Source organism: Misgurnus anguillicaudatus, chromosome 24 (assembly GCF_027580225.2).
Source record: "Misgurnus anguillicaudatus chromosome 24, ASM2758022v2, whole genome shotgun sequence".
Taxonomy (NCBI): Eukaryota; Metazoa; Chordata; class Actinopteri; order Cypriniformes; family Cobitidae; genus Misgurnus; species Misgurnus anguillicaudatus.
In genome coordinates, this window is record NC_073360.2 from 43,445,536 (window position 1) to 43,464,180 (window position 18,645).

General features: G+C 41.0%; 1 protein-coding gene and 1 pseudogene across 1 annotated transcript in view; both read left to right on the forward strand.

The window, feature by feature from the left end:
- LOC129438979 (uncharacterized) overlaps positions 1-18,645 on the forward strand; it is a 177,884-nt pseudogene that overhangs the window by 143,147 nt on the left and 16,092 nt on the right.
- The window catches only part of LOC129437061 (uncharacterized), a 234,893-nt gene that overhangs the window by 113,826 nt on the left and 102,422 nt on the right, over positions 1-18,645 (forward strand). The gene's annotated exons all lie outside the window — the stretch shown is intronic.

Below are 18,645 nucleotides of genomic sequence, written 5' to 3' on the forward strand. Positions count from 1 at the left end.
GCAGGGTATCTAATTTTGAAAAATGCTCACGAACCCCATCCAAAGTCACACCTGACCTCACTTGTTTTGCTAAATCCATTGTAAAGCAGTGAGCGTCTTCTGTCTCCAGTACAGCAGGAGGCGCTGCAGCTCTTTAGTCCGCAAATAAACTTACTAAAGAAAGAAAGAAAGAAAGAGCGCGCGTGTGATGTGTTTGTGTATTCTCAGTGTTTTTCTCTCTTGCGTGTTTCATTGAGTGTAAACAGAGTCTTGTCTCTGTGTATTTTAGTGTTAAGACGATGCGGGACACAACAGTGTGTGACAGTAAACAGAGCTTACAGGAGGATCAAACCTCCACAGAGTCTCTGGATTCTGTCTGTAACGCTGGAGAACAGCAGCAGATCCTGCAGACCAAACTGAAGATGTGTTCAGTTAAACTCATCGACTGCACGAACCTCATGATGAAGATTAAAACTGAACCCACAGAAATCAAAACTGAACCCACAGAAATCAAAACTGAACCCACAGAAATGAAAACTGAACCTACAGAAATCAAAACTGACCCCACAGAAGAGGAAGATCGCACTGAGGAAGATGATGATTTTATTCCATCAGGTATGTCTCCTTATTGTCGTGTTGGGTTTCAGTCACAAACTAACTAATCAAAAGACCCAAAAAATGTACATTTTAAAGGTGTTTAGGCTATATTTAATATCATCCACTAAGTCCTCTATATCGTGTTCAAGTCATTATTCATATTTTTTATAAAATACAATGTCATCTAAACAAAATATGTAATGCTTATGTATTTTTATATTTAAAATAATCTCCAGTTCATGTTGTCTGAACAATAAGCACTGTTTAACACATAATTTCACATAATAAAGTCTGATATTTACATTTAGGCATATCACAATATAGAGGTTAGAGGAACATTATCAGAACGTTAAGGCAATGTTAGCGGAATGTTTCTTTAATGTTTCACAAGGTTAGGGGAACGTTACCTAATCCCAGAGGGAACATTCTATTGACATCAAGAACTTTCCTGTGGAACCAGCAGGGAGCGTTAGGTTATCTGTTCTGGAAACGTTCTGGGAACCAAAAATTGTTAGCTGGGAGGTTTCTGTCTGTCCCATTGAATCTAGTTAGTTTCACAATGGAGGTGGGTGATATATCCTTTACACGATAATATCCGAATTGTTGTCTGGGTTATATGCAAAATTTGGATATCGAATATTTCATAATTTGTACAATCCGACCACCCAATCATGAAAAGAGCTGAAGGGAGTTAAAAAGAAAACAAATAACGCACACTATACACTTCTAAACAATTATATGTAGCGATTTTAATGTAGGGGTTTGTTTGACTGTATTTTATGTTGGGTTTCTTTGTACAAAATCATGATTGTTCCTCAATTGCACACGAGTAAGCTGCTACTAATTTGCAATACAACTACGGAGTTCTTACCTTTTATGACGTTTCTTAGGTTGAAGCAACAATCGAAAAAAGTAAAGAGTAAAGCTGATGTATGATTAATAAAATAGCTGCTGGGCAAAATATGCGTTGTTTGCGGAAAACTGAAGTCTGACGTTAAAAAGTTTTTCTTAAATGTCTGTGGCATCCGCAAGTGGCGAGCTTCGTGATTGCATCATTAGAAAGTTGCGTTGTATAATGATGAGTCCAAAAGATGGAATACATTTTCCCAAGAGATCCACCGGAATAGCCTCCGAACATGAACAGGGCTTCTTTTAACTTCTAAAAAAAATTTTTTTTAGTTCAAACTAAAACATTTGTATTCATAAATTGGAACACATTTCTTTGAAGGATTGCAAAAATATCGAGGAAAAATAGAAATATTCATTTTCGCCAATATCTCCGACCCCTATTTCACAATTTTTTCCCCAAACAAGAATCAGGGTTTCCACGGGTCCTTGAAATCCTTGAAAGTTTGTGAATCTGAGGGCGAAAATTGGGTAGTTTATGAAAATATACATACATGGATACAGGTCATTGAAAGTGCTTGAATCTACTTTATGCAAAAAAATCTGAAAAAAATCCATATTATTCCTTGTGTAGTGTAGGATGATATCATGCAAATTCTAGACTTTTTATGTACACATGCAAAAATGTTTTGCTTTAAATGTTTATATCTTCTGTATGCAAATGTTGATTCATACAAAATGCTTTTTTGCATAGTTGTGTTTGACAAATGAAAACGTCTCTGGTTATGTATGTAACTGTTGTTCTCCGAGAAGGGAACAAGATGCTGCGTCTCCCTTGCCATTCTTCCTGCGTCCCTGTAATGCCGTCTTTGGCAATATTTCAGATAGTGATATACTTCCTTGCTCCTGCGTCACCCTTTCTTTGTCATTAAGCCTCACCATTGGTTGAATTTGATATACACATTCAGACGCACTTACCCCTGGAGGCGTCCCCAAAGTGTCACCCCAGTGACGCAGCGCGAGACTCTCGAAAGAGAACTGTAACAATGTATCTTTAAAGGTAACACAATGTAACCTTGCTCTCACTTGAAATGTGTCCCCACAATTCAGTGTTGGGTGTAACTAGTTACTAAGTAATTAGTTACTGTAATTTAATTACTTTTTCCTTGAAAAAGTAAAGTAAGGGATTACTCTTATTTTTCTTGTAATCTAATTACAGTTACTTCTGATGTAACTAAATACTTTGTAGGTATTGTAGAACAATTATGTATAATATAATACGATAGTGGATTTAACATTGTTTTAGTTTACAATTCTCACTATTAACTGATTGATTATTAGCATTAATATTAATGAGATGTTGGCTGTTTATTAATACTTAATAGCACATATTAATGCCTGATTCTTAAAACCTTATTTTACATCCTTAACCCTCCCCATTTCTACCAATACTTAAAATTAATAACTTCTTTAGTATTAATAAGCAGTAGTTGGAGTATATTGAGGCAAAAGTAGTTAATAGTTAGTTAATAGAGAGAAATGGACCATTAAATGGGACAAGAATAATTGATGTACTTTTATATATTATTTATTTGGGCCATTTCAAGCCTATCCTTGTATCATCTACTGAATAGGATTTAGAAAGTAATAAGTAATTAAATTCTTTTTGGAGAGAGTAATTTGTAAAGTAAGCTAATTACATGATTGAAGATGTAATTAGTAACTAGTAATTAATTACTTTTTTTGAGTAACTTACCCAACACTGCCCCACATTTAGTCCTTGAATTTGAGGGTATTGGAGACAGAAAGTCCTTGAAAGGTCCTTGAATTTGAAGTTAACTAAGGTGTGGGAACCCTGAAGAATAAAAGATATCGCCAAAAAGGAAATTCAAAAATCAGTCGTTCAGTAATAATATAATGAAGCGACGAGAACACTTTGTGCGCAAAGAAAACAAAACAAATGATTTTGTTCAGCAATTTGTTCCCTTCCTTGGTTGTTCAGTGTGCGTTCACGACCAGACTTTGGCGCATGCTGATGACGTCACCTGCTGATCTAGTTGCTAATGTTTTTTGTATCCACTTTTTTTATTTAAGCCATAATGCAGGGCTCCAGGCTAACATTTAAGAGGAGTGGCACTGGCGCCACCAAATTGTACACCTGGTAGCCATGGGTCTTAATTTGGTGGCACCAGTCACTGGGTGGTGTAAAAACAAAAAATAAACACTTAAACTAAGTCCAACATTTTTTACTGCATTAATGAATACATTACAAATACAGAATAATTTTTTCATTATATACATTTTTATTTTCACTTTACGCTTAACATCAACTTTTTTCTTACTTTGTTTGTAAAAGCTTAAGGCTACATTAAAACACAGACCTGAGTTAAGAAATCACATTTTTGTGCTGTAATAACCAGTGAATCACAAGTGGGCGAGACTTAAGACAGGTGTAAACGATGTTCAAAATGTTTTGAGCTCGTCCACTTTCGACCTTTAGAGGTTTCAACCGGATTTAGAGGTTGCCGACTTAACACATTAGACTGGATTGTTTTTGTGGTGTGAACGCACATGTGTTCGAATGTCTTCAAACAGCCAAACGAGTTCGCCTTTTCTCCTCCCATTTATCTAATCTGAGACACCGAGCAAAATATTTTACATCTTTTCTGACTTGTAGCGCAAACACACAGTGTACAGGGCTATCTTTAGGCTTTCATTGATAAAACTAAAGCGGCTGATCTCCACGTCTTTCATTAGTTTCATTTTGCGAGCACGTAAAAGTTGTGCGATCTTATTTCATCAATTGTGCTTAAATATCAGAGAAAGCTCTTAAATATTCATGTAAAAAACACTGTGCAGCATGTTTACTTACAACACAAGCAGCAAACTCTGACATTATATTAGTTTGTGGCAATTTAAACCGTCAGCACTCCCGCTCGGTTTTAAATGACAGCAGAGAGACTCGCCCACAGTCTCCACAGACCACCCTTAATTCAATTCAATTCAATTGTATTTATATAGCACTTTTCACAATTGGTGATTGTTTCAAAGCAGGTTTACATTAAAGTAGTCAGTGAAAAGCACAGAAAATCGACAGATAGCACAACATATTATACACAATAGCACGAGCAAGTGATAACATTATGTCATACATACCTTTCAATCACTCCTCTGCGCTTGACAATTAATAGCCCGATTCGGGGTTTTATTAGTCTAGTTTTGGAGTTTTGGCCTTGTATTGTGGTTTGTATGTGCACAAAGTAACGTTCTATTCTTTTTCCTTATATGTAGCCTTTTCTATTTTATACGTGACGTTTGTTTTTGAAAGTTTATGCCCGACTCATGGTTTGCTGCACATATGTAAACGAGTAAGGAGAGATTAAACATTTCTTAAGATTATCAATAACATTTTCCAACTTTTGAAGTGTTGATGAAAATGAGGATTTAGTTTATTTATTTATTAGGTTGTACAAACTAGCCATTGTGAGGTGAGTACCATTACTAAAACAAATTATGTGAATGCCTTGTTAAAGAGAAAAGTTTTAAGTCTAGATTTAAAGGTATCTACTGTGTCTGATTCTCGGACAACGGTTGGTAAATCATTCCAGAGCTAAGGGGCTAAGTAGGAAAAGGATCTTCCACCTTTAGACTTTTGATATTTTATGGATTATTAAGACACCAGAATTTTGAGACCGCAGTGCACATGATGGATTGTATTCTGATAGTAATTCTCTAAGATATGAGGGTGCTAGGCCATTTAAAGCTTTGTAGGTGATTAGTGATCATTTAAAGTGTATGCGATATTTAACTGGTAACTAGTGTAAAGATGCCAGAATTGGACTTATGTGGTCATACTTCTTAGATTGAGTAAGCACTCTTGCACAAGCGTTTTGATCTACTGAAGCTTGATTACCTGATTTGCATGGCATTCTCCGAGTAACGAGTTACAATAGTCTATTCTAGAGGTCATAAAAGCGTGGATAAGCTTCTCAGCATCTGATGCAGACAGCATATGGCGTATTTTTGAGATATTTCTAAGATGGAAGAATGCTGTGTGGCAGAGATATGACTATCGAATGATAAATTGCTGTCGAACATTACGCCTAAGTTCTTAACCATGGAGGTTTGCACCACAGCGTTTGGATGCGCGCTTCTAGTTCTGCAATCTTCTCCGTCATCCTTACTACTTCAATACACTTAGCACAAGTAAACCCCTCTGTGCTGTTGGAAGAAGCTAAACTGTACATGTGGCAAGTAATGCAGGTTACAATGACAAGCGGAGTCTTACCGCTTTCATGTTGGGTGATGGCGTCTTTGGTCACCTGGACGCGGTCTGTGAAGCTACATCGCGAGGGAAGCTCGCTCGCAGCACCCCCCGATCGCCTGCGGACGTCTGTAGCAAGGGTGATGTGAGGCACGCTGATTCTGCGAAGGCCGGGCAGCAGCTCCTCCACGGCTTCCCGATTGCTTTAATTCTGGGCGATGGCGTCTCCGTTCCCTCGAGCGCGGTCCGTGAAGCTGCACCGCATAGGGTGTTTGCTTTTTGCACGCCTCGGTCGCTTGTGGACGTCTGGAGCCTGGGTAAACTGGGCACTGTACGTCGCGTAGGATCTGCGATAACCGGGTATCAACTGCTCCACAGCTTCCCGCTCAGGTGAGGACAGGTCTGAATAGCATACATCGGATGAGTCCGCCATTAGATCGGCAAATGGTAACTGACGCTAGCGGGCTAACACTGGGTGTTTATTAGTGATAAATCGTTTCACGTGGTAGTACTGCTCAATAGTCGTCACGGTAAAGTATTCTTGAGATAAACTAATATGTTATATTATATAAATAGGAACAAGATGGTCAGAAAATAGGATTTTGGATGATGAACTCGACAGAGCTCTGATGCACGATGCTGGGATTGTCGGGGATTGTCGATGCTGCCACGTGCCCATGTCACGTCCGTTCGGCTTCTTCATTCTGATTGGTTAAAATGCATTCTAAGCCGTGATAAAATACCCCGGTAGGCCCACGGTTCAGACCGCATTACATAAGTATCACTGCGCCACTGTTGCTGCGTACTGATTTATGAAACTAAACACCACAGTCTTTAATCATATTTTCATTGTGTCTTTGTTGCATCTGTGTTGCTTGAGAAATGCGCTCTGTTGCAGCCACGCTTGAATCTGAGGAACTACTTTGTTTTGCGGAAGAGTAATATAATAAAACAAAGCAGCTGGATATGTTTACAAATGTTGGTTTATTTGATGTGCAATGACCCAGCTGTAATAATAGGACTGACACCTGTCTTCTGTCTTATGTGTGAATCTAGAAAAAGATACAGAATCTCAATTCTTCATCCTTCATTGTGTAAATAAGAGTGAAAAGACAATTTAATTGTTTCATGTTTCTTTCAGATGTGAAGAGTGATTCATGTTTGGATATAGAAATAACATCCTCAACATCAAAAGAGCAACTGACAGCACAAACTCTTTCCTGCATCACCTGTGGAAAGACATTCAGCTCACAGAGACATTTAGAGAGACATGAGAGAAAACACACAGAACAGAAACTCTTCACCAGATCTGAGATCAGCTTTACTACCTTACAAGAGAAGAAACTTCATTCAGAAGACCACAGAGAGAAGAAGAAGAAGCAGTTTCACTGTGAGCAGTGTGGGAAGATTTTTGTCTCTTCCCATAATCTAAATGTTCACATGAGGATACATCGTGATGAAAAGCCTTTCAACTGCACTGAATGTGGAAATTACTTCAGAACCAAACAACATCTTAAAGTTCATCAGAGAGTTCACACTGGAGAAAAACCTTACGAGTGTCCTCACTGTGAGAAGAGATTTAGCCGTAAACGTGGTCTGAAGAGACACGTGCGTTCACACACCAATGAGAGACTCTATCAGTGCCGTGAATGTGACAAAACCTTTAGGGATTCCGGCTCTTTAAAAAAACACCAGAATACTCACATTAAAGAGAAACTCCATCAGTGTTCACACTGTGATAAATGTTACGGTCATAAATATCAGCTGATAGTCCATGAGAGAGTTCATACTGGAGAAAAACCTTATCACTGTAATGTTTGTGGGAAGAGTTTTAGTCAAAAAAACTACATTACTATGTCATAAGAGAATTCATACAGGTGAAAAACCTTACAAATGCTCTCAGTGTGACATGACATTTGCTTATTCAGGTCACTTCAAAGTCCATCAGAGACTTAATACTGGAGAGAAACCTTACGTCTGCTCTCACTGTGGAAAGAGCTTCTCTAGTTCATCTAAATTAAGAGTTCATCAAAGAGTTCATACTGGAGAGAAACCTCATCACTGTAATGTTTGTGGGAAGAGTTTTAGTCATCAAACTACATTACTATGTCACAAGAGACTTCATACAGGTGAAAAACCTTTTAAATGCTCTCAGTGTGACATGACATTTGCTTATTCAGGTCACTTCAAAGTCCATCAGAGAGTTCACACTGGAGAGAAACCTTACATCTGCTCTCACTGTGGAAAGAGATTCTCTAGTTCATCTCAATTCATAGTTCATCAGAGAGTTCATACTGGAGAGAAACCTCATCACTGTAATGTTTGTGGGAAGAGTTTTAGTCAAAAAACTACATTACTAAAGCACAAGACAATACATACAGGTGAAAGACCTTACAAATGCCCTCAGTGTGACATGACGTTTGCTCAGTCAAATTCCTTAAAATCCCATGAGAGAGTTCATACTGGAGAGAAACCTTATCACTGTAGTGTCTGTGGTAAGAGTTTTAGTCAAGGGTCTTCATTACTAAAGCACACGAGAGTTCATACAGGTGAAAAACCTTTCAAATGCTCTCAGTGTGACAAGATGTTTACTTGTTCAAGTAACTTAAAAAAACATGAAAGAGTTCATACTGGAGAGAAACCTTATCACTGTAGTGTCTGTGGTAAGAGTTTTAGTGTAAAGGCTACATTACTAAATCACAAGAGAATTCATGAAAAACCTTATAAATGCTCTCAGTGTGGCATGACCTTTGCTCAGTCAGATTACTTAAAATCCCACCAGGGAGTACATTCTGGAATGAAAAGTTGTTACTGTAGTGTTTGTGGGAGGAGTTTTAGTCAAGGGTCTTCATTACTAAAGCACAAGAGAATTCATACAGGTGAAAAACCTTTCAAATGCTCTCAGTGCGACAAGATGTTTACTTGTTCAAGTAACTTAAGATACCATCAGAGAGTTCATACTGGAGAGAAACCTTATCACTGTAGTGTCTGTGGGAAGAGTTTTAGTCAAGGGTCTTCATTACTAAAGCACAAGAGAATTCATACAGGTGAAAAACCTTTCAAATGCTCTCAGTGTGACAAGACGTTTGCTCAGTCAAGTCACTTACAAGCCCATCAGAGAGTTCATATTAGTGAGAAACTGTAAAGCTGAAGGTATACTAGGGGGGGTCTGTATGACGTCATTTTTGTCATCAGGAGAAAATGACCGTACGCGTTCAACAGCGCATGTGTGAGAACATGTTGGGACAGAACGCCCCACTGCAGACAATTAGGGCGCACTCACACTGTCCAAACTAAACCGTGCTCGGGCACGTTTGACCCCCAAAGCCTGGTTTGTTTGACTAGTGTGATTGTTCTGTTCTGCGGATTGGTTAATGGCGTCGCGGCTGGGTTGCAGAGGTGGGCGGACTCGGATCGATAAAAGTACAGTGTGAGTGCGTGCACCTGGGGGAGTATGCAGGGTTGACAATCGCGCTGGGGCATGGTTTGGTTTGGTTTGGATAATGTGAGTGCACCCTTACACAAGGGCAGTGGAAAGCATTTGCACACACACACTATTGTTTTTTCTTTTTCTTTTCACTTGTTTCAGGAACGGAAAGCTGTGGAGCATTTTCGTCGCCCTGGTGTTTGACTCCTGGTCTTTGTTTTCTTCTTGTTTCTTCTAAACTTTGTTTGCCATGGTGGATCATCTGCTGTTCTTCACCTATCCTGCATTTTTTCCGTTGCATAGTATCTCACGGTTTGGTGTCAGCTTCAGACCTGCCAACCTTTACGCATTTTGCGTAACAGATACGCATTTAGACACCAAACTACGCTGCTACGATTTGTCACTTCAAAATACACGAAAAGCCTTTGATTTAAACTGTATGTGCATTTGCGCACTAGGCAACTTGTCTTTGAGTCTACCGCATTGGGCAGCAACCTGTTGGGGAAAGACGACGTCGACCAATCATAGCGCTAGTTTTAAACTCTTCAAAGCGGAGAGCGGGGAGCCGTCGCGACTCGCAACGAATAACGAAAATAACGAAATTGTTCTTCATCTCGGTCCATCTTCATACTGTGACTTGTTTTACAAGGGAGGATGGTTCTAAACACCGTTTTTAAAGGTAAATGGGCAGGGTATGGGAATTGTGAATTGCATCCATTGTAATAAGCCTGCCAACCAGGGGCGTCTAGACCCCTTTTACTGTTGCACGTGCCCTAGTGTAAATCTGTTGTACCCAGTGTCCTATGTTGTGCCTCAAGTTTAAGTTTTTAGTTTATTTGCCAGTATATTCATTGTTAATCGCGGCAAAACTGAGCTATATGAACCGTAATTCACGGTTGTAAACGTGTTGCCGTCCCACAAGACAAACTGACCAAAACAAAAAAATAATATCAATCTTATTCTTACTCGATTGTTACTGGCTCCTGTCAACGTACATCCGATTTTTGTGCAGAGCAGGGAAATAGAAGCAGGAAGCATATGATGAGGGAGGTCAAACGAACTACATGCTCAGCCAGTCAAAACCAAGTATAGAGGTTTGCATTATTGCTGAGAAAAACAATGTTTGTTTACTGTTCTGTATTGTCAGATATGAAATTACTGTTTAGTTCACTAGATCTACTTTAGGACACTACATAAACAGTTGGCATCACTGCTGAAAAAAACAGTATTCCAGCAAGACCAGCATATGTTGTGTTTTGGTGCTGTATGCTGGTGACCACCAGCTAAACCAGCATGAGAATTATGCTGGTTTATGCTGTTTTTTTCAGCAGGTTTAAACACTATGCAGATAATATACACAAAAGGATCATCCACATATGTTTTTATTGTAGTAGCAGCTAAGTAATGTTATTGTAAATTTTTGTAAAAGACTCAATATCATCAGTACTGTAGAATGTAAAGAAAAAGTAGTGGTAGGCATGCTGTGCCCCATTAGAGGTTCATGTCAACATGCCTGCTGGAATATAAAGCAAGGATATAGCACGCTATTTGTGGATTGTTATTTATAATGTCCCATGTATTTAAGACATATGCCATAGTCGTTTTTGTTAAATAGGCATATTTTGGGGGATTGCCTTTTCATTAAAAAAGTTCTTCATAGCCTACTTGTATGTTGAAAGACTAGAAATGGTGGATAGTGGGAACTATGTGCTTAGCAATAAGTTGTAGTAATAAGTGATAAGTGAGCATGTGAACTCAATCACTACTGATCAGCAAATGTTCCTGACCTCGCGCCGCACCCCCGGGATAAGTTGCTACTCAAAAAAAAATTCCAAGGTTGGCAGGTCTACAGCTTACTTTTGGGAGCTTTTTCACTGAGTGAAGTACGTAGTACCCGATACTTTTTTTAGGACCACCTCTGTTGGGGTTCTGAGCTGAGACCAAACGTGATGTGAAAACACTGTAGATCACTTATTGGTCTGAGAGAATCGTCACTATCAGTGTAATTGCTATAATGTAAAAGATTAGCTTTACCTTAGTGCTAGCTTGCAGTGTCTCGAGCAAACATGTTGTCATCTGTTCTCTGCTATAAGTTCCCAAACTCCCTTTAGCGATGAAAAACATCTACAGGTTGAGAATCAAGAACACAATAACAGTTTTTTTTCAGACTTGCAGTTTTTTGGCGGCACATTCGCAACGTGCACATATGCTTAAATGCAACTTATGAGGCTTAGCGGAGCTCGTTAACTGACGCCACAGGTGTTTGTACAGAAACTGTCATGTGAGACAGAGAGGTAGTGTTAAACGCATCTATTTTGGTGATCAATTTTAGTTTTATGGCAGACTGAGAAATAGATAAATGTATGTGAATGTACAACAATGCTCTCACTTGTATGATGTCACAGCAGTAGGCAGCGCACATATAACCACACGCCTATAATCCCTCCCATCTGAAATAATACTAACTCGTATTAGTGAAGTGAAGTGAGCTGACCCGACCTGACTCGCAAATCAGTGCGTCTCTGGTGGCCTGGTGGAGTGGTGGTTTGAGTGAGAAATCATTTGTATTGTGTTCAGTCGTGGCCAAAAGTTTTAAGAATTACATAAATATTGGAAATTGGAAAAGTTGCTGAAGTTTTTATAATAGCAATTTGCATATACTCCAGAATGTTGAATGAAGAGTGATCAGATGAATTGCACAGTCCTTCTTTGCCATGAAAATTAACTTAGGCCTAGTCCACACGGACATGGGTATTTTTATAACCGTGAGTTTTTTAACGCGGTTCGGTCGTTCGTCCACACGAAACCGCAGTATCAGGGCACTGAAACCGAGCATATTTGAAAACCCCGGCCAGGGTGAGCTTTTTAAGAAACCTCGGTTACAGTGGTGTCGTGTAGAGAGTAAAACCGGGGGTTTTGCCTTGCGACGTCAGAGTGTGCGCCGCTATCCACTGTGTTTGACGTCAAGATTGTGCGCCACGACTGCTTTGTTGTTGATTCTGTGCCATGGCGGACGTATCTTGCTAATAATAACTGTGCCAACAGGGCTTCTAACATGTATACAGATAGATGCTCAGTTATCTCACTATATTGCGGAACACGATTTGGGTTATATCCCCGCCTGCTGTTGTGGCATGCTCTTGACAGCGCTTGATAGCGTGCTTTTGCTTTATCATGTGGATGGATATTTAATTTAAACCGAGCATGTGTGGACGGGATTTTTTTTAGGGAAAACTCCAGTTATAAATATACCCATGTCCGTGTGGACTAGACCTGAATCTCAAAAAAACCTTTCCAATGCATTTCATTGCTGTCATTAAATAGCCTGCTGAGATCATTTCAGTAATCGTCTTGTTAACTCAGGTGAGAATGTTGACGAGCACAAGGCTGGAGATCATTATGTCAGGCTGATTGGGTTAGAATGGCACACTTGACATGTTTAAAAGAAGGGTGATGCTTGAAATCATTGTTCTTCCATTGTTAACCATGGTGACCTGAAAAGGAACGTGTGCAGCCATCATTGGTTTGCATAAAAATGGCTTCACAGGCAAGGATCTTGTGGCTACTAAGATTGCACCCAAATCAACAATCTATAGAATCATCAAGAACTTCAAGGAAAGGGGTTCAATTCTTGTAAAGAAGGCTTCAGGGCGTCCAAGAAAGTCCAGCAAGTGCCAGGATCGTCTCCTAAAGAGATTCAGCTGCGGGATCGGAGTGCCACCAGTGCAGAGCCTGCTCAGGAATGGCAGCAGGAAGGTGTGAGCGCATCTGCACGCACAGTGAGGTGAAGACTTTTGGAAGATGGCCTGGTGTCAAGAAGGGCAGCAAAGAAGCCACTTCTCTCCAAAAAGAAACCATCAGGGACAGATTGACCTTCTGCCAAAAGTATAGTAAATGGACTCATGAGGACTGCTGCAAAGTCATATTCTCAGATGAAGCCCCTTTCAGTCTGTTTGGGGCATCTGGAAAAAGGCTTGTCAGAAGAAGAAAAGGTGAGCGCTACCATCAGTCCTGTGTCATGCCAACAGTAAAGCATCCTAAAACCATTCATGTGTGCGGTTGTTTCTCATTCAAGGGAGTAGGCTCACTTACAATTCTGCCCAAAAACACAGCCATCAATAAAGAATGGTACCAAAATACCCTCCAACAGCAACTTCTTCCACGGTATAAAGTATATCCGGCCGTTAAGTTTGCTCTCACTGTGGAATAAGCTTCTTTAATCCATTTCAATTCAGAGATCATCAAAGAGTTCATACTGGAGAGAAACCATAAAGGCTGGGATATAACTTTTGCGTCCGTGCAGCTTTCCAAGTATACTCCCCGCGGCTACACGCGAATGGCCGCGTTCGGCACTGTACGCAGTGCAAATGATTTCTTATTCAAATTATTGCTCTACCAGGCCTTCAGGGCAGCACTGATTTGGCGACATTTACAGTACATTAATAGTAGGATAGGTGAAGAAAAGTAACCAGTCCACCATTGCAAACACAGTTTAGAACAAACAACAAAGAGCAGGAATCAAACATTATGTTGACAAACATGCTCCACAGCTTTCTGTTCTTGGAAGAAGTGAAAGTTAAAGAAGAAAAATGATGGTGTGTGTGCGGGTGCTGTCTATTTCCTTTGTATAATTGTTTGTGGTGGAGTGTCCTGTCTAGATGTTTCCACGCGCATGAGCTGTTGTATGTGGACTGTATGCGCACTGTCCGCGCAGTCTCAAATTTTGGGCTGCACGCGGACAGTCCGCGTAGCCAACCGCGGACCCTCCTGATGACGAAAATTAAGTCCCTAGTATACTTCCGGCTTGACACAGTAGTGTCTGTGGGAAGAGTTAATCAACAGCCAAACTTTGTAAAGCACCAGTGACCTTAATAAGGTTATGACACCAAAAACAGTTTTAAATATTATTAAAGAGTAACTAAACCCTAAACCAACTTTTTTAGTTAATGATCTGTAAGAATGATGCTTTATTAGTGCTGTTCATTGATTTGAGTAACTTTTTTCACATTTGGGGATAAAGTTTTTAAATACTACAATATATGGTGTAAAAATGCCTGACTGCTGCCCTCCTCAGGTCGATCGGTGGCTACTGAAGTTGAATTTTCCTATTGGATGTTGTGGTACTAAGTTACTTAAGCTGTATGGTGTGACATAAGCAGGTTCAAGCTCGCCTCGCCCTTGTTACAATCTCACCACACCCTTGGCAAAATTCTCCATTTTAGAGGCTGACAGCAGCAGCCCCCAAATCAGCCCTGCCCTCGGTTGGTCCCCTCTATCTCCATTGGGGTCTGCCCAATTTTCTTGCATTTTTCAAATATTGCCAGTGGGTGGAGTCAGGCTCTGACTTGGGGCCGGTTGCACGTAAAAATATTGTGTGTGAGTCCTACGTCGGGCTTAGCTACGTCCGACATTGTGAAAAATATTTACGCCTGTTGCACCATCTGAATCTACGACCAAACGCAGCTACGCTCAGTGTAGATGATGCACACCCCAACGTATGCGTTTAACAGTGATATTTAAATGCCGTTCGCATTTACTATACCAAAAATGGTACACTAATAGATGACATATGAGAGCTTTCCCCATGTTTACCAGTGCGCTCTCCCTCAAGATGCGTGCATGTAGACTCATCAAACACATTATAACAGCTCTAGTTTCAAACAAAATTAAATCAAAGCTTTTAATAAGTTCTCTACAGTGTCTTTGTAAGTATGTATTTTATTATATAATTTATTAGGAGTCTCTCTACCATGCATGAAAGCACATTGCGTATCCTGTGCACGCGCCAATGTCTTGTCACATTTCATTATTTCTATTTTGCCATAGAAACAAAGTCAATACTTTATACTTACACCTACCCTTGACTAGACATAAGTTTAAAGGTGCAGTGTGTATATTTTAGCAGTATCTAGTAGTGAGATTGTGAATTGAAACCAGTGGCTCAGTCTACCGTTCACCAGAACGCACAGAGAAGCTATGGTAGTTGCCAAATGACAAACATGTTGTTGTCTAAGACAAAATAAAAATGTGCTTTGTAGAGCAGTTTGTTCGTTTAGTGCTACTGTAGAAACATGGCAGCACGAAATGGCGACTTCCATGTGAGGGGACCCGCTGTGTATTTAGATAAAATCGGCTCATTGTAAGGTAATAAACACATAACTGATCACTATGTAAGGTCTTTTTACACCACTGATAATATAGTTGTGTATATTATATTGCATTTCTGTCTAGAGGCTTCTTCTAAAAGCTGCACACTGCACCTTTAAGTCTCAGACGTGCGCTACGGCTAGATGGTGCAACAGGTGTTAATTCTACGTCTGACATAAAGTGCTTTTTACGTCCAGAGTAGTCTTATGACTGGGTTTAACGCCCAGCTGGTGCAACTGGCCCTGGGGGTTTAGTTACCCTTTAATAGTAAAATAAGAACAAATAATCAAATGATGAGCAATATCGCATAAATTCAACAGAACAAACATACATATGAAATAAAACTGTGCTGTTCAGGTTTTTCAGATTAATCTAACAGTTCTGTATTTTGGAGGTAAGGTGCCAAGCTGCTAAAGAGTGTATGTGTCTGGGAGCATCCATACCGTTCATAACTATATACAATAGTGTTAATTCATGTTGGTTTTCATATTTTATTTACACATTTATCATTTTTATCTCTTTTATAAACTATTTTTATGTGTCAAACTTGTTTATTTTATATTGTGTGCTGTGTGATTTTACATACTGTTTTCAAAGTTTTAATGTCATGGGACCACATTGTCATAAATTGTTCATTTAAGAAGGTCACTGTTCAGATTATTCAGTAAATTCTTTGTTCATTTTTACAATGATTACGTCTCCTGACTCCTGCTATAGGCCTATTATCTGTGCTGGTAAATTAAAGTTTACAAAATTATTCAGTATTTTGTCTTTTTATTCTTTCTAGGAAAGTTAAAGTTATTGCATAGAGATTATCTTGACCAGATACACAGTGTGATATGTTAGCACAATAGAAATGAACTGCAAGAGCTTGTAGAGAGGAGTAAAGACTGCTGAGAGGAACACCACTATATTTTGAGGATATTGTGCATATTTTACAAGCATGTCACAGTTTCACTGCACAGACACCATATATTGTATAACAGGTTCCCTTTCAATACGGTTCACTTCGCATTGCGTCAGTTAGCTGACACTATGGGGGAAACTCCTGTTGACTCCGTGACTGAAGCCTATTGGTTAACATCTGTACAAAGTATAGACCAATGACGTTTGAACCCGTTTGACATCCTTATATAAGCGCAGTTCAAGGGTCAGGAGCTCATTAATTTCTCCTTCAGCGCGAACCTCTCGCTGCTCCGAAAAAGAAGCCTTACCTCGCCGTCGACAAAAGCCCTGCAGCGGAGTCCAGGCCTAGCGTCTTCCCCTGCCATTTTCCGGTTGAGAACCGAAGACAGCAGAATCCAGGTCTAGCGTCTTCCTCTGCCGCTTTCCGGCCGAGAACCGAAGATAGCCTTCGCTTGCCGTGGTACGAGCCCTGTGCAGCGGACACATGCCTGACGAGGTTTCCCCTGTGGCTGCCCAGTAAGATCAATATTTTTAATATAAACTGTAAGCTAAAAGAGCAGGCGCTGTTGTAATAGTGTCCAGCACAGCGGCTTGAGTGAGTCTCCCTGCTACGAATTTCCCCCGAGCGCGTCACCGGTCTGGCACCTCCCACGCCGGGACCGCACATATATGCTTCGGTTGTCTTATCCATGTTTCGTGCTCCCCCTGCTGTTCCTTCCTCACCGGGATGAACACACGGTGAGCCATGAGACTAGATGGATGCATAGACAAGCACACACGGACTAACCCCCCCTGTGTTGTCACATCGCAACCGTTCATGCTTACAGAGGCCCTTCGCTCCTCTCACATTCATTGGCGAGATCTCTGGCACATATATTAATCCCCCGAGTGCATCGGGTGATACCGTTCATACGACGCATGGCTGTTCTGTCTGTGTTGCTGCTCCCCTCTGCCGTTCCTCTCTTGTTGAGATGAACAAGCGGGGGAACCGTAAAACTAGAAAGATGCATACGACAAGCAAACACGGGCGGGTCTGCCCCTGTTCCTTGTCATACCACAGCCACTCGTGCTCCACGCTCGCGGAGTCCCTCGCTCCTTTCCCCGCAGTGGTGAGGTCTCTTAACGGCTTAGTTAGCACACGGTCTTACGGCTCGCTGCCTCTAAATGCAGCTGTCTAGTGTTCAACAATTACAGAGCTTTATGCCCCTCCCCTCCTGGAGCGGCCCGATCTCATTCGTCTGCTCGATAGGGCGGATTCGCCGCTATTGGAGCACCAATAACACCCATTATAAGAGCTAACCGGCTCACTAATCGTCTATACAGAGCTTCATGCCCCTCCCCCCTGGAGCGGCGCAATCTCATTCGTCGGCTCGATAAGGCGGACACGCCTCTATTGGAGCGCTTAAATAAACTGCAAAACCGCGGGCCTCACGGCAGACTTCCTCTCTGCGATGGGTTCAGTCTGACATTACACCACCTAGACATACTGCTCTGCTCCGTGAGCCGCACAGCTGAACCTTTGCAGCACAGCTGCGTCGACAGAGAACAAACTGTCTGGGGAGGAGGGGTTAAGTCGCGCCTTGGCTGGACTGCCCTGAAATGTTTTATGTGTGCTGTTTATCCAAAACATACAGTGTAATATACAGCCTCAGACTTTTGCATCAGACGGCTACTCAAAGGCTTACAGCCAAGCGGTTTATGACGTTTTTTCGGCCATATAGCTGATTTATATCAGCAGATCCAAAGACGCTCACACCTCCGCTCCGCTCCAATACTCAGAGATATTAAGGGTAATATCAACCTCAAGTGAGCTTGCTACCCGCCACAATAAGTTTCAAAGCTCAAAGCGCGCGCACAGTCAGACGCACACGCCATCTCTTTTAAGACAGGCTAAGAGACCCCTCTAACGAGCCTCAGAAAGCTGAATATCGTGGCATTCTGTTCATAAGTCCACTTCAGTTTGACTAAGCAAAGGTCCCGCCCCGAGCTGACGGCCGGGAAGCTTATGCTTAAGTTACACACAGCTGCATGAAGTGCTACCATTACGAGATCGCCAGCATCTGCTGTGGGTTGAACACGCTTTACGACGGCAACCAGCCTTCGGCGCGTGGAACGCCCGTTTGTCTCATATCAATCACCTTGTACTGTACATACGGTCCATTAAGGAGATGATTTTAGCACTGCAGCACTCTCGACCATGTTATTGTGATAATGCGGTCGGGCAAACTACGGTGGTTTCATTATTTACTGAACCAGACTGAAATCTCGACCCCTGTACAAGCTGGCGAGTCATCTCCTTTTATAAATTCATTGCATCGCTTTATAAGCTAATTTTTTAGACATATTAACCCGTTACGATGGGCATGCGGGGATTGCTTCTGTGAGACACGACCTACGTGCCTTATGACACGTTGACACGAGCTGCTAGGACCCCTTTCGCGAGGCGTCCTTATGCAAAGTCTGATCTATTCTGTCTAGT